At 42.7% G+C, this 9,486-nt stretch overlaps 1 long non-coding RNA gene across 1 annotated transcript; it reads left to right on the top strand.

The window, feature by feature from the left end:
- The first annotated feature begins 630 nt into the window (after nt 1–630).
- LOC129411212 (uncharacterized) lies at nt 631–3,000 on the top strand. The gene is made up of 3 exons (XR_008633190.1): nt 631–703; nt 1,318–1,523; nt 1,611–3,000. It is a non-coding gene; the product is annotated as an uncharacterized LOC129411212 (long non-coding RNA).
- The last annotated feature ends 6,486 nt before the right edge of the window (nt 3,001–9,486 follow it).

The raw sequence follows: 9,486 nt of genomic DNA, 5'->3' as shown, positions 1-9,486 counted from the left end.
GTGGTGTCACATTCTTGTTTTTATGGAAATAGACAAGTCTAATACGTATTGCGGTACATTCCAGACAAAGCAATAGCATCTCCATGGAGTAGGGTGACCAGATTTTCTCATCTTTTTCCTAGTGAATTTCTAAATTCTAAACTGGGACACACCTGGGTTGAGATGGTTGGTATGAATAAAATTGTGAAAAGAGCGTGTAACATTGTGCATTCTCGTGTCAGTCATAATCTGAGGGACTTCTGTTGCTGCATATGTTTTTGTTTTATGGTTATTAGCAAGAACAGTTTTCAGTATTTTGGCCAAACAAATGACAATTTATGCTCTTCTTTACTGGTGGCAAAGATCAGATTAGTCAAAATTGTGACAGTCCTGTTTTAGTCCTGGTTTAGACCTAATGTAGTCCTGGTTTAGACACGGTTTAGGTCCAATTGGTGAAAATAGGGACACCTGGGACATTTCTTGTATAAAACGTGTGCAAATTATTGGTTTGGAGTAAATCTGATGGGACAAAACTGGGAATGTCCCCGGTAAATAGGGACATCTGGCCACCTTACCATGGAGACGAGCAATGATCGGGCCCTCCACTGGAAAAGTGACGCAGTGCACCTTTAAGGTCAACCCGGGAGCTTGTTGTATTTTGGCCTGGGAGTTAGAGCGCCCTCCTGTGGTGAAATCCAGGTTACATCGCTACACTGAGAAGAACGTGGCTAATTCCTTCACTGTACTGGTAACTTTAGTAGACTGCAAGCTTGTATAACTGTATTACATGATGTATAATTACTTAATGTTAAATGAATGAGTTCTGAACTAATCTTTAGTTTGTAAAAACATGTGTACAGAGTCAGTACCACATGCTAACTCTGCATGATAGCGACCTGTGCTAATTTAGTTTAGCTAAATGTCATTTTGTTAATTAATGGACTTTTGTCGGTTATTCAGTTGCTATTTTAAGTGGTTAGTTTAGATTTAGCACATTTTACCTTGAAATGGCAGGAAGGTACTACAACATGCATATTAATTACAAAATTTCTATCAAATTCACCAAAGGCTGTTGTATTCATTGTGTTGACATGGAGGCCATTTTGAGGACTTTAGACTAGGGTGACCAGATTTTCAAAATAAAAAACTGGGACACCCCGTTTTTTTGATCATTGGTAATAACAAAATTATGAAACGAGTGCATAATTAAGGAAAATTGTTATACAGAGACTGTTCATGACTAACATGTGAGTCAATGTAGTCACATTTTTTTTTTTTTTGTCTTCAGTTTTACAGTTTTCTGTATTTTACCTAAACAAAAATCTTTACTGTTGGCAGGGATCAAATTGGTTAAAAATATGGACACCAAGGACATGTCTTGTCCAAGGACAAATCACTGGTTTTGGGTAAATCTGCTGGGACAGGGGACACAGGACTCAAAACTGGAACTGTCCCGGGCAAATAGGGACGCCTGGTCACCCTATTTTAGACAATTTAATTTCACCTTAAATATTTAGTTGTGAAACCCATGGAACATTTAGCAAGTATGTATGTATTTTAATATGTTGATTGTTTTAAAAGTTATGTAATTTAGCCTTTGCAAGCCTCAACTTGATCTCCTTCTTATCCAGAGCAGTTGATCAGCTCCAATTAAAGAACAGCCTTGAAGACCCGGGAAGATTGCACTGGACAAGTGTGGAGACTTTAAACACGACCTGCTTGGCTTCAACAGCTGCATGCTAACCCATTGCTCTGATTGTCGTCCTGCTTCCACTGCCCTGGTGAATACTAGCAAGGTCCTTAATGTGTGAGATCAAGAGGAAAATAAGGCTCTCCAAATGGAATCAAATCACACAGGGAGGCAGGCCGGCTGGCAGCAGAAGGCCTTTGCAGCATTAAAGCCCGAATAAGACAGAGCAATTGGACTGTAATTCCTATTCCAGCTATTAGGCCGTCACTGCAACCGCTCACTTGCTTGGTTTGCTTCTCATTACCCCTTCAGTCCCCACCCCTCCGAACCACCACTTTGATTAATTGATTAATTCACAAACTAAAACTGAATCACATCGCGGTGCTTGGTTGATTCAAATTGGACGCGGGGTACCAATCAGTCCCTCCCACCACAAACAGAAAATACACCCAGTAAATAGATCTCTGTCCATTTGGCCTGATAATTTGTTGCATTTTCATGTTTTATTTATGATCAGAAAGCCGCCTGCTCCCGTATATCACAGACGCAATGAGCCGGGGCGGGTCTGCTGCTATTGATTCGGGTTGACGGTGCTCCCCTCCACACAGCCTCCCGCTACACCCTTCGCAGTTTGTATTCGTCCCCAGTTCTGAGCCCTGTAGCCCTGGTGCATTGGCGCTCATTCAGCACTCCCCTTCCTGGCTGACACCCGGCCCAATCCCATTCCCATGCATTCAATATTCCCATTATAAGCTCATTAGTCGAGTCATTGTTTTGGGCTCATTAATAGGATATCCATCGCCTTAGACACCTTCAAATTACCATGTCTCACTGAGGCCTTTCAGAGCATCAACAGTGCGGAGATTTGGGATTGTACGCTCGATCGCGGGCCACAGCAACCTTGAGTTTGCTGACATGTCCGCCTCTGTGGAAACCTGCTGACACACTTTATGTAGATGCACAGTCTCCTCCGAAGCATCCGCCCCCACCCACTCGTTCCCACAGGCTTGTCCGTCAGAGATGCAGGAGACAGCGGAGTGAGCCAGTGAGGGGGAGGTAGGGCCAGATTGGATTTTTAACATGCGGAGCAGCTCTTCCTCTGCGTATGTATTGATCCTCAGAGGCCTCCCAAGCCCCCGTTTTTCCTTTCTTTCCCTGGCAGTGGAGGCCATTCATCACCGGGGCCATGACTGGAGAGCTCAAACAGCCGTCTCTGTCAGAAAATGGGCTGCGCTCTGCCACACTGCTCTGGCCTCTCTCATCAGTGGGATGAAAGCTTGACAGCGACTCATTGTATGTTCTGTTTCTCTCCATCCTAAGACATCTGCAGAGGGGGACTTATTGCATAGTTCATAAGCCCAATAATAAATGCCCTATTGGTTGTTTGTTACAAAAATTTCTGGGCATTTCATTTAAAGCTTTCACCTCAACATTTTACTCAATAAACAGAATAAAATACAAGCGTTTATTTCATTATGGATGTTTTTGTTGTTAAACAATATCTTGAAAAACATGCATCCTTACTGTGGGTGAGCTCGTTTTTAGATACCGGCTTATAACTTGACCTTATACCTACATAAACATGTATGTCCATCTAATTTTGAAAGTATACTGCAAGTATATATACAAATGTATGCATGTAGATAAATAGGGATGCACCTATACTAATATTGAAATCGAATATTGGCACCAATCTAGGAAAACTTGCAATATTGGGTATCGGTTCCATGATATCGGTTCAGCCAATATCCAGGTTTCATTTCATGATGTTTGAACTTTAATTCATACAAAGCTGTTCTGTAGTTACTTGCCAGATGCATAGCACAATCTGATCAGTTCTGTAATAAGTTAACTGTATTTTGAGAGAAAAAAAATTGCATATTCCATTACTTCGCTGGGTAATATCGAGTATCGGCAGATACTTAAAAGATATAATGTCGATATCACTATTGAAACTGCAAAACCCAGATCGGTACATCCCTATAGATAAGCAAAAGGAACATATTTCGTAGCTTTTTGTGACAATTTAGTTGGTGGGGCACCTAGCTTGAAATGTTACGCAGTATGGCTTTAACTCTTTGTACACATCCAACCATCATCATTCTGAGCTGTTTGCAGTGAAACGCCTTACTCATTGTGTGCATTCCTTTCCCTCAGACTACTGTACTGTACTTCTCATTTGCTTCCTTACACACCTTGATTAACCCACACACCCTCTGCTCTTTATAGATAGTGACTTCTGACGCCACAGGAACACGCACATCCAGAAGCCTGCGTTTAGACCTCCTCAACAAGGACGAATATGGAGATGCAAACATGGCCTCCGCGTCTCATGTGTTTAAGTAACTTTGACGGAGGAGTTTGAAGCATCTCCCTACGGCCGGAGCTAATCTGATGTGAGAGGAAGCCACACTGAGACGGAGGAGGAAGAGGCACAGGAAAGCACGGCTGCTAATAGAAGTGCTCACTCAGCTGGTGCCGAATCTGCCCCTTCATCTCTCCTATCTCTCCGGCCGCTCTCCTTCTCACTCACCCACTTGTGTCCATTTACCAGCAGCGTGCCCGGGCCTCCTCTGCTCGCTCTCTCTCTCACACACACACACACACTTAGCGCCTATACACTCCCCTCCCTCCCTCACTGCTGCCTCCCTCTGTCTTTCACACACGATTTAGGAAGTCGCAGCCTCTCCCTTCCATTTATGAAATTGCTCATGTTATTTCCTGGCCTCCACCTCCTGTGCCCGGCGATATCTCTCATAAGTCCGAGTGAATGCATCCTCTCCCTGCCTGCAGAGAGTAAGCACACAGCTCCAATCCCATAAAGGACACATCTCACTGGCTTTGCTCCAACAAAAAAACAAAAAAACATGCGGAGTGCAATATTCCCGTCCAGCATGACTAGCTCCAGAGACAGCGCCTGGGCCTAACACTGAGCATCCATTCTTAATCCCCACCCACTGCCGGTTGTTTACCCTCTCGGCCTCTGGACACTGGAAAAGGCACATGTCATGATGTCCCATTTCTCCTTCCGCCCTGTGTTTTTATAACTTACCAAGATTCACCAGTACTGACCTAGTTGTGGGTTGTAAAAAAGTGACCAGTATAAGATGTATTATCTCCTGTCAAATGATGCAATAAGACAGTATGACTATCAAATTGTGAACTGAGCCCTGGAAGAAACCTTCAAAGTGCACTAAAGAACTTTTCTGGGGGTTCCGCTACCTGCCTGTCTCCATGGGGCTAATATTGCTTTGTCTATAATGTTTCACAGTACGGCAATAAAGCAATCCATCTCCACAGAGACGAATAGGTGCCGCCACCAGGCCAAGTTCCAGGTCAGATCTGGGGAGACTGACAGATGATTGTGGCTTATTCCAGTATTTTTGTGCCTTTCGTGGGGTACACACAAAAGAGTTCTTGTTGCAGGGATGATTTCGAGGCATACATAGACCATTGTCACTCCCACATTTATTCAAAAGGAACACTTTGTCAAAAGGCCTCTCCATGCCCTTTCAATCACATCTGTTCGGTGAATTGTACTATTTTGTAGAAGCAGATATATTTTACCATTAGGCGCAGGTGATATGGAGCAGAACAGACACAGAGTCCGGCTGTAGGAAGCAGGGAATGAGTGTCAAACAGTGAAAACATTGAGGAGGACCTTGATGGTGCACAGATAGGGTATGGAGGAGGAGGAGGAGAGATTGAGTTTGGGGGGAGGAGGGGTGATGTGGTGCGCCTGTCTGTCCTTGCGCCTATACTCTCCAGCCTGTTTCTGCCTCATTACCCCCTCTGGTCCCTGGGCAGCGGTGAAGAGAAGTGTCCTCTCCCGGTGAGCTGCAGCCCGCGCTCTGCCCTGCCCTCCTGATATTAATCAACACACACTCTTCCCCTTTCTCCCCAGTCGCGGCGGTGACGGACAGGCGGCGGCTGACGGCTCCTCTCCCGGCGCCCGCTCTCTTGCAAATGAGACGTCCAGCCTCCTCCAGAAGCAGGCGAGGGACAGGATATTAGAAAAGTTTCATTGGCAGAGAACTTTGTTGTCTGGTGTTATGTGAGTGACGGGAGATGTGAAGTCAGATGTTGATCTTTCTAGACTTTTTCTGTACAGGTAAAGTGTGTCTGAAATGTCATCTGTGAAAAGGAGAAATTATTGTTGAAGTAAAATAGTAACACATATCCAATATTCATTCTTCCAAATCTAGGGAGTTTACAATATTATATTATAAGGAAGTGCTTTCAGTAATTTACATAATTGTATATAATTAATTTCAAATAATCAAACCATTTCCAATAATGTGATATTCCAATTGAGATGACAATATATCATTCCCTCAGAGATATTATAACAAATGCATTTAATATCCAGACACTGTATATTGATTTTTACTGTGGCTCTTCTACTGTGACTCTATGCAATCTTTTAGGAGCAGTGAGTGATCACGGGAACAATTTTCCAGCTCCTGGTGTTGGAAACCGGAGCACCCAAAGGAAACCCACCCAAATATGTTGAAAACACGCCAACTCCACATGCATTGCAGGATTTGAACCTGGGACCTTTTGCAGCTCTGAAGTAATAATTCACCATGGTAACCATTGTCTTGATATTGTGTTTTAGAAATTATGACACAAAGTTATTAGTTTTCAGTCTTGTAAAAACTTAGTCTGACTTTTTTATAATGCTGTGTTTATTTTACACTCTATATGTTGGTGTTCCACATTTTGCTCTTTTCTTGCCTTAACCCCCTGACAGAGTGCCAGGTGTGTCCAGACCTAAGAGACGTCCCCAGCGACCCAGCATGCTCCTGGGGTGGGTGAGGGGAGGTGAGAGTCCAGACATGCCGCAGAATAGCTTTAGGCAGCAGACGCAGTGGAAGCCCGACTCTGTGAAGCTGGACTTGTGTGACATGAGCTGGCTGCCTTCCCTCTCTTCTCCACCATGGCCCCTGCCCGCTGTACCTTCACACGCTGAGGTATGTGACCTGTGTCCAAGTCGCACAAAGTCATAAGATGCAGAGTTCTTATTATTTTGTGGTCTTGGTGCTATATGTCTTGTTTTAAGGTTCATATTTTGCTTTGAGGCTTTGCACACCTTCCGAACAAAGTATATAGCATTGCTCAAAAGAAACAAAACTTCAGGTATGTTTTGATGTGGATTCAGTAACATGGTTATAATTTTGCATAATACCACACTTCGTCAACCATTTGATGCGCACTGTTGACCGTGAATTTCTTTAGTCGACTACACCACTAGATATAATTCTGCATAATATAGGACCCTTGAAGAGTTTTTCTTTATATTTTAAGACACCTCTTAAACAACACTGCATATATTACAACCTTTCTAAATTAAAAGCTCTTTTGCTCTATACAGAATTAACAATGTACCCTTGACACTAAAATATACAGAATAATCTTTGCATTTCAGAACGTGCTTGTAGAGGTCTAAGCCGTAGAAATAGCAGGATACAAAGTAAGACCCCCAGAGACAGGATGTTTTTGTTCTCTGTGGAGAACATTAAATTACCCAAATAAATCCAGGTTTTGCTATATGTTAATTGCAACCATTCAACTAGGATTTTTATTTTATTGCCTGCATTAATCCTGCAGCCCCGGACAAGTCAAAGTCAATTTTGTAGATTAGAGTCGCTTTAAAGCAGTTGTTTCTGTTTTGAGGCACTGCGTCTATCTTAACTTCCACTTGAGCATCCCTGTCTCCTGGGTGTTACCCGGCTCTTCTTATTCTGATGACAGCGACTGGACACTGGGGAGCCCTCCACTACTTCAGGCAGACTATGCAATTTAAACGTGCCGCGGGCATGTAGATATTACTCCCTGGCGAGATGGCTGAAAATTAATGGAAATTGTTTTAGTGGAATGGTTATTAACATTCTCCTTTGGATGCCCTTTTGTCATCGCAGCCCCATCACCTCTTCTGTTTTACTCTAACGCTCATTTAAGCAGCTGTGGACGCTCCCTTGTCATCCTTAATGTGTTTGCAGGAAGAAATTATTGGACAAATATGTAGTGATTCTACAGTCACTGCGTTCATATTATTGTTAGAGCAATTCTGCTTTATGGTATTTGTTTTACTTTTGTTTTGGGATAATCTGTTTTAAACTTAAATCAGATATATTAACATTGAATAGGTAATACTGTATTTTGGTCTATTTTTGCCTTTGACAATAACTTCATGCTATGAATACATCGTTGTCTTTTTGCATTCTAATAGAAAATATTACAACCTGCTGAATGTCATTTGCTTGTTTATTGTTCACCTTGGTGTAATAATCTGCCAATATTAGATTGAGGTGCACTGCTTGTAAAGAAATCTCATACGTCATCAGAGCCTGTGTCCTGTGTGTTGGCTGTTTTCTCAGACCCCTGTGGTTGAATTCATGCACTACATCACCAGATGTAACAGAAGTCATCATATCACCAGTCTTTCACAGATTAGACTGTTTTGAATCAGACTTAATGGCTTTCATTTGTCTGAACTCCACTGCTGAGCACTGGAAGCAGGCTGTGATAATCTCATTATGCAGTTGGCTTTTGTTTTCTGCTACTTTTCCTTTATTCTTCATTGAAACATTTGACTGCATTAAATACGCTCATTTGTGGCAGGACATAATTGAGGTCCTGCTTTAAAACCACTCCTCTTCTTAGTGATGATTGGGATTTTCATCTGCAGGATTATGTATAGAGGACACTAAAAGCCCTTCAAACAGTCTTGGCTTTCCATTATGTTTAAAACCACTCAGGCTTATTAATATGACTGAAATGAATTATTCTAATGCTATTGTCAGAAGACAAAAAGATGTAGATTGCAGCTGATTGTTGCGATTGGTTGACAGCATTTGTCCAATCAGGCTGTTTCATTTAGTGCCCTGTGTATACTTGATTCTTTCAGCAGTCTTTTAAGGATGGAAATTCCTAGATAACATAATCAACATACCGTAACATGAATAACAATTAGTGTTGTCGACATTATACAGTTTTTCAGTTGTGGCGAACAGCCCATAAATACCCAGTATACTGGGGTGTCCCTGGTCTCTTCTGCTCCAGTCTGAGGCTGGCAGTTTTGCTCCCCACACAGTAGTAACAGTAGTAAGGATGAGCCATGTAAAACTCCACAGCTCACTCAGGAATCCTCACAGATGACGAGTGGCTTCAGATGTGCTGATCACAGAGACAGTCTCTATGAAAAAGCCCACTGTGTGAATGAAGCCCAGATCTGCAGCTGAACGTCAGAGGAGGTGCAAGGAGAATATTCAGGTGTCAGTATTTCTGCCTGCTTCACCTGGGGGTCTAATAAGTGATCACACAAATAATAGGGAATCTCTCCCAGAGAATGGGGAGCAACTTTTGATTTTGTGTCAAAACATATTTAAAATTTGAAGAGGGCCGTCATTCTAGTGGCGTGCTGTGTTCTCGCTGGGGCTTGTCACAGGAGGCATCATGCCTCGCTCCACCAATACACAGGGCTGCTTTCATTTCTGTCTGCCATGTTAAGTGTGATGGCACAAAGAGGTTCACTTTTAATTGTTTGGACAGATCACTCAAGGGAAAGGCCTTTGATATTTGGTGTTGACAGAATCGGCACAGGCCTGCTGCGCCTGTCTTACCAGCACTGTATTGATTGCAATATTCTGTCTTCCTCGGGCTGCTCTAACACAAAGGATTGTGTTGAAAATATGTTCAGCCAATAGTCAATGTTGTTCTGTTATTGCAGAATCAAGTCATAACCATGAATCAATTTTTATTACATAATCTTTTAAGAATACTGAACAGGGAAAGCTGTGCTGCCAGCCTGGTTA

Source organism: Boleophthalmus pectinirostris, unplaced genomic scaffold (genome assembly GCF_026225935.1).
Source record: "Boleophthalmus pectinirostris isolate CB_2022bp ecotype Guang Dong unplaced genomic scaffold, ASM2622593v1 HiC_scaffold_10, whole genome shotgun sequence".
In the NCBI taxonomy this organism is placed as follows: Eukaryota; Metazoa; Chordata; class Actinopteri; order Gobiiformes; family Gobiidae; genus Boleophthalmus; species Boleophthalmus pectinirostris.
The sequence above is the reverse complement of the archived record's forward strand: the minus strand, read 5'-3'. Positions and strand labels throughout refer to the sequence as shown.